At 37.3% G+C, this 6,573-nt stretch overlaps 1 pseudogene; it reads right to left on the reverse strand.

Moving 5' to 3' along the window:
• Positions 1-567: 567 nt before the first annotated feature.
• The window catches only part of LOC128289103 (protein Ycf2-like), a 9,034-nt pseudogene continuing 3,028 nt past the window's right edge, over positions 568-6,573 (reverse strand).

A 6,573-nucleotide genomic window follows, 5' to 3' on the forward strand; every position in this document is an offset into this window, starting at 1 on the left:
TGGTGGCATTGGCTTTCCTTCTCGCTTTCAGGACCTATCCGAAAATCCAGTACTTCTCGGTCGTGAATATCTGAATAGGGCGAACCGCCCGTGGATATCTTTTCTTCGGAACAAAACAATTAGAATAGAATTGGGCTCAGTCAACTGGAATGTATTATCCATATATTATCCATATAGGGGATCCTCCGGTTGAGAAGATCCATCGACCTGAGACGAGAAAGGTCTCTATTTTATTAGTTATTCAGTTAAACCAATGATTCGTTATTGGAGCGATACTTAAACCATTTCATCCGACATGCGTATTTTGATTTTCCAATGGTTTACATCTTTCATTAATGAAATTTTTGATGTATGAGTAATAGCTCTGGTTGTTCATGTTCAGAATTCTTGTTTGAGGCAGTTCATACCATCCATACATAGTGTTTTGATCTAGATTTCAATTCTTCCATGTTTAAGCAGTAGCATATTGTTTCATGGAGCTAAGGTCCAAATATGGAAGAAACAGGTGTTTCCACAACTCTACCACCAGTCAATTCCGTTCCATAATCCTATTTCTGACCATATCTTTCAGCTAAATGAAACCTTTCTCCTCTTACATGAATCAATTTTCATTTCATCAGGGAAAAGCCATCTTTTCAACAACAATGTCTGTCATTTGATCCAATAGTCTTCCGTTAGATAGGAACAGATTTGATAAATGCTGATAACTCTCGGATGGAGTATTAGAACGGAAAAATCCATTAGATAATGAACTATTGGTTCTAAGCCATCTCTGGCGATGAATCAATAATTCAAGTCTTTTCTTGCGTATTCTTGATAAACCAGCGTTTATATATAGATGTAGGAGGATCTGTTTTGGGAGTAAGCCCTTTGACATCCTCTTCATCTGCAAAGAATTCTCGGCTTACAGAGACGAAAGAGCTGATCTTTGAATAGGAAAAAGTGGATCCACCAGGATCCCAAATGAATAGCTTATTCGAAAAAGCCTTGTTCTTTGGAAGATCTATCTCGTGCCTGGTACTGCATGGTTCCACTCTGCAAGAACGCCGAATCATTCTCTTGAAACTCATCCTTTTCATCATAAATGATCCGCTTGCCCAGTAATGACCCAATGGAAATCCCAATTCATTTGGCCTTTCGATACAATCAAATAGAAAGCCCCAAGGGCGCCCATATCCTAGAAGCCCAAACTATGATAAATCCTCCTCTATCTGTTGCGGGTCAGTACTCCTTCTCCTTCCCCTTCTTCAAACTCCGATTCGTATTTTCATAGAGATTTCTCTGATCGATAGAACAAGATCCATTTGCATCATATATAAAGGGATTCCCAGCTCCAGACCGAAAAGCAATGTCCTCGATCATTATCAAACTGACCGCAATCTTTTCTGTCTCGTGATCCACCAGAGCCTTCTACTTCTAATAGGCCATGAACTAGATCAGAATCATTCTCAACGAACCCATGAGTGATCCATTTTTTCATCGGGTCAGGGTAGAGACAAAAGGTCTTGAGCGACCGATCCGCAGAACTCAAAAGATAAAGAAGTATCATTAATTTCTTCATACTCGTTCCAAGCTCAAGTACCATTTGTACAATAAGAATCCCTTCGTTACATGATTTCTTCTTCATATAGATAGAATATAGGATCTAAGGGCAATTACTTGAAGTACATTTTGCAACAGCCTTTCATCTGATGAAAAGGATCCATGATCCTGAACCGATCTTACCTGGGATCATAAATCCAGTTTGTCTGAAAGAGCAGATCTAATTGTATTAGTGTCTATAATTGATTTCTTCTGTGTAATACTAATCGATAGGGCCTCATTTGATAAGTGCAGATCTCGTGCATTGGAACCCACAGTTATGGACCCGAATCCATTAGTATGGAACATTTCTTTTCAAGTGAAATCCCCTAGTATGAAAAGTGAAAAAGTGCTTTCGTTGTTGTGGAATAAAAGCCTTCGTATCTTAATACATGTATTTAATTTATTCAGGGCTATTAAGTGGGATCCACTTTTTGGGAATATGAGTCGAAGCAATAACAAGAATATTTCTAGTGGAACATCTTTCACAATCCTTGGAGAGATAGTTCACTAATAGACCGAGGATAAATAATTCGCCTCATTCACATCCAGATCATGAATGTTTGGAATCCATATTATGCAAGGAGACATTGCTTTTGCTAGTTCGAATTGAAGGTGATATAAAATCGGTCTATTTCCGACATCATATCCATAGTTAACGCATTCATCATGAGTTAGAAGCTCCAGCTCCGTATCAAGGTCACGATCTGGCAGCGTCACTATCATCAATAGCGTCACTAGCATCAATATCGTCACTAGCATCAATATCGTCACTATCATCAATATCGATATCATCAATAGAAAACCTTTAAGCTTGTTATCAGGAACTTGTTCAGAAATACTGTAATGAAAGGAACATAGGAGTTTGTCGCTGGGTATTTGAACAAATAGGATCGTCCGGTTCTATAGAACCTATCACTAAAATACCCTATGGAGGAGATAGGGCTAAGCGGGCGAAAGGGTTTTCCACGAGGACGGGAAATGAAACTATGTACACGGTTTGTGAATAAGTGATTGTCTGATAATGAGCAAGGAATATCCGCCTTTCTGCTAAACAGGATGTATTGAACTCATAATTCATTAGATACTTTTATGAATGTCAACTAAGTATCGTAAGTAAATTGGTCCCGGTTGTTCAATCATTTGATAACCAGAGTCATTCTTTGATAAATGATCACTATAAGTCAGACTCAATAGAATTTGATCAATCCTTTTTCTGTCGTTAAGGTGGAGAACTGAACCAAGAATTCTCTTTCTTTATCATCAATCGAATCACTGTTCGCGACCCAGGATTCTATTTTCTCATCAATCAATCACCGCTCACGTTTTTCTTTTCTTATCAATGAATAGATCTCTTTTACTTGTATGACTTAGATGTCTGTGTTTCTCGAAAAAATGATTCGATTGATGGGATTTGGTATGATACTTATGAGATCGATGATATCGATGAGATTGATATTCAAATATTTCTTCTTAGAACGTGATTTGACCCCATGGCAACCACCACCCCATAGCATGTTGCCGCCAAAGCAGAACCCGTATTTCTTCTAGAGAATCTCCTAATTGTTCCAGAGCAACTAGAAGAGATTCTTTAACCAGAAAATTCAGTTCAGATGTAGGATACCTATCAGAAGTTTTCATAACTCAATCATATGATGGAATCATCAAGATTTGACCTTTTCGAATCTGTCTGTAACTCACTATAGGCTCGAGAAACAAAGAAGATGTGTACGAACGAGATATCAACAAGAAGAAGGAAGGAAAGAATGATAGAGGAACTCCTGAACATTTGGCGATCTCAGATGTGTCGATATCAATGGTGACTCATTATTTCGATGAATCATTTCTTCGGACAGAAGAAAATGTATACACTTACTCAAATCTCTTATCAGATTCCATTGTGGAAGACACAATTTTTCTGAAGAATTCGCCATGATATATCTGATCCATGCATAATATCATGAAAATGGATACAAATTTTGACTACTTGAAGTATCGGCAATAGGTCTGAAAAAAGTATCTAAAAATATCAAATTTAGATATTTGTACCCTGTCGTAAGAACCATGGCATATATGTTTTGGAATAGATTCGTTTGAGAGAGTTGAAAAAGCACTATCTCGTTGAAAGGTTCTGCCATCACCTTTCTCAGCGCATTTCTTTAGACAAAGACTCGTTTTTCCGCTTTTCGGATGGTAAATATTCTCAGAACATGGAGTAGAATCAAACCCATGTTTGAATTGAAATTGAGATACTGATGCAAGTTCTTCTCTTCTGAATCAGATGGATTCATATCTGAAGGTTGACAATAAGTTCTTTCAAAATTGACTATTTGTCCCTCTGTTAGAGGTGTTCCAGAAATGTCTGCAATCGAGTAAATGGCTCTACGAACTAATGGATCGGATCAATTACAAACTGGAAGGATTGTACAAGTTATACCTTTCGTCACCACTTTGTGGAAATCATTGAATGAGATATGATAGATACCTGCGACTCGATTGGTGAAGGTGAAATAGTATCTCTCCCAAAAGCATGTTTTTTTACCACCGCACAAGAAAATATTTTGTTGCGAATGAACAAGATATTGAGGAATTGTCCATACGTAAAATCATAATTATTGATACGGGCCTTTCCACATAAAAGGGAATCTTTTATTACAATAGAAGCAGAAGTGATGTGGATTATTCAAAATCAAGTCGATTTGCTTTATAAAAGAAGATATCAATGAACTTCTATGAAATGGTTTCACGGATTCATTAATTGTCTTGATCGTGGGATATCATTGAGAAATAGGAATCCATGTTATCAAAGATTTCCTGCGATTATTTCTAGTATGGAATGAGTCAATCATCCACTTTGGTATCTTATTGACCAAAATGGTGATATTGTTTCCTCCATTGATCAAGAATTTCGGTTTTGAGAATGTGCGTCATCCAATAAGAAAGGTTTCAATTTTTTCAAATGAACGATTTGAAGACCTATTGATTCTAACAACTGATTGCCAAGTTGATCATTCGGACCTTTCAATTCATAGATGTGGATCTCAGACCTATGAATGGGGATATTCCCGAAACTCACAAAGAAAAGAAGTGAGTTAGACAAAAGAAGCAACGGACAAAAGAAGTAACTTGGACAAAAGAACAAGTGACTTAGACAAATCTTTTTGTCGATAACCTCAGACCAATCAATCGAATATTGATTAATACGTAATCGATCGAACACTACTTGAAAACGCTCTTCTGCTCAGAAACGAAATGTTCCAAATGCTCCTGGAATTCTGCTCCCATTGGACCATTTGTATCTATGCATTAGGATCCCGATTCATGGATCTCTCGGTCCGAAAATCAAAATAAGAGGATCGAACCATTTCTTCTGACTCTTTTCAAATTCGATAAATGTTGGTTGATCGTATATTTCATTATAGTTCTATGATTCAGGTATCATTTCCTATTTGATCCTTTGAATTCCATATTCAAGTTGCGATCGGATCGATTCTTTTAATGAATCGATTCAATACATTCTTATGTACCCATAGGTGCTATATTGGATTTGAATCAGATTTCGGATCAATCTATCTTGATTGACTGCCTCCATTATGTTGTTGCTAGCAAATACCACTATTTTTTGGTTTGGATCTTCCAAATCATTCCTGGGAGATCCGGACCCATTTTTTCTGATCCTTCGATAAAAGATTCATTTTCTTCATAAAAATAGGAGGTAGAGCCGATAAAGATTTCTTTTCGATTCATCCTGGAGTTGAATACCTCATTCAGAATTGTTTTGATCAATCCGTAGGAATCAATAGAAAACAAATCCTTATAATACACCAGATCCGGCTCGGTTATTGATAGAGTGAATAGATCTGCCATTTCTTGAAATCTCTCTGATTCAAAATCGTGGTGTAACGTGTATCCCTCCTGTTCTGGTCATGGAATAGATGAAATAAATCAAAAAATGGATTTTGTTCAAGAATGAAATCTTATTGGAACTGCCCAGTTCATCCTTCGGAACCATATCATCCGGATCTGATGAAATAGGATGAATTGAGACGGTATTTTGTAAATACGTAATTATCTTGAATATATTAACTATTTCTTTATTTTCCGATCGCCTGGAAGGACAAAGAAACATCTTGTTCTTTCTTCAACAATTTCTGATCTCTAGTGGACCTCTCAGTAGGGTTCGAACCCAGATGAGTTCTGACCATCTATCAGAAAAAAGACGAATGGATCTTGTAGGTTTAAAGAAATTCTTCGATTTCTTCCGGAAGCAGATGATTATTCATCCGCTTCTCGTTCCGTGAATAGCCGGGATTGAGGAATATCCAGAAGGCACTTAGGGAATCGGTCTGATTCTATCTCCGTTCGTTCCGTTTGAAGAGGAAGGATCCCAAAGAATCGATCTTTCTTTTAGTTGTTGAATCTCTCTTTGATTGATCAATGTGCTTGATATTCCGAATCCTCATTACTAATGGAATCGAAACGATCTCTGGATTGATCAGAAGATCCTTTCAATTGGCGAGAATCCGTTACTTGAACGAAACTAGATCTTGTGGAATCATATTGAATATTTGACGATACATTCCGTACCTTGCTAAAAATCGATCCCTGTTTACCAACCATACATTGTCTAACCAAATCAATTCTCTCTCGATATGTTCCTCAAAAATCCGATTCGTGTGGATTCTTCCCCAACTAACGAAGAGATCTTGGCGGTGCCACATATGAAATTGAGCACAATTTTGCAAAGAAATAGCCACTTGCCTCTCGAGAAGAGGGGGAAACATGCTCAATATCATTTGATTGAATAGTTGACCCAGCTCCTTGTTGTTTGAAAAACCCTCCACTTCAATTGGTATTTTTCACGAAAAGCAAACATGAGATAACAAATCAGTCTTTCACTAAGATTTCGAATAGCTGTCGAGTTCAAGTTGATTATGTTTCGCCTCTTACTCGGAGAAGACGATCAAACAATTCCCAATCATGGTCCTTGCG

This window comes from Gossypium arboreum, unplaced genomic scaffold (assembly GCF_025698485.1).
Source record: "Gossypium arboreum isolate Shixiya-1 unplaced genomic scaffold, ASM2569848v2 Contig00442, whole genome shotgun sequence".
NCBI classification, from domain to species: domain Eukaryota; kingdom Viridiplantae; phylum Streptophyta; class Magnoliopsida; order Malvales; family Malvaceae; genus Gossypium; species Gossypium arboreum.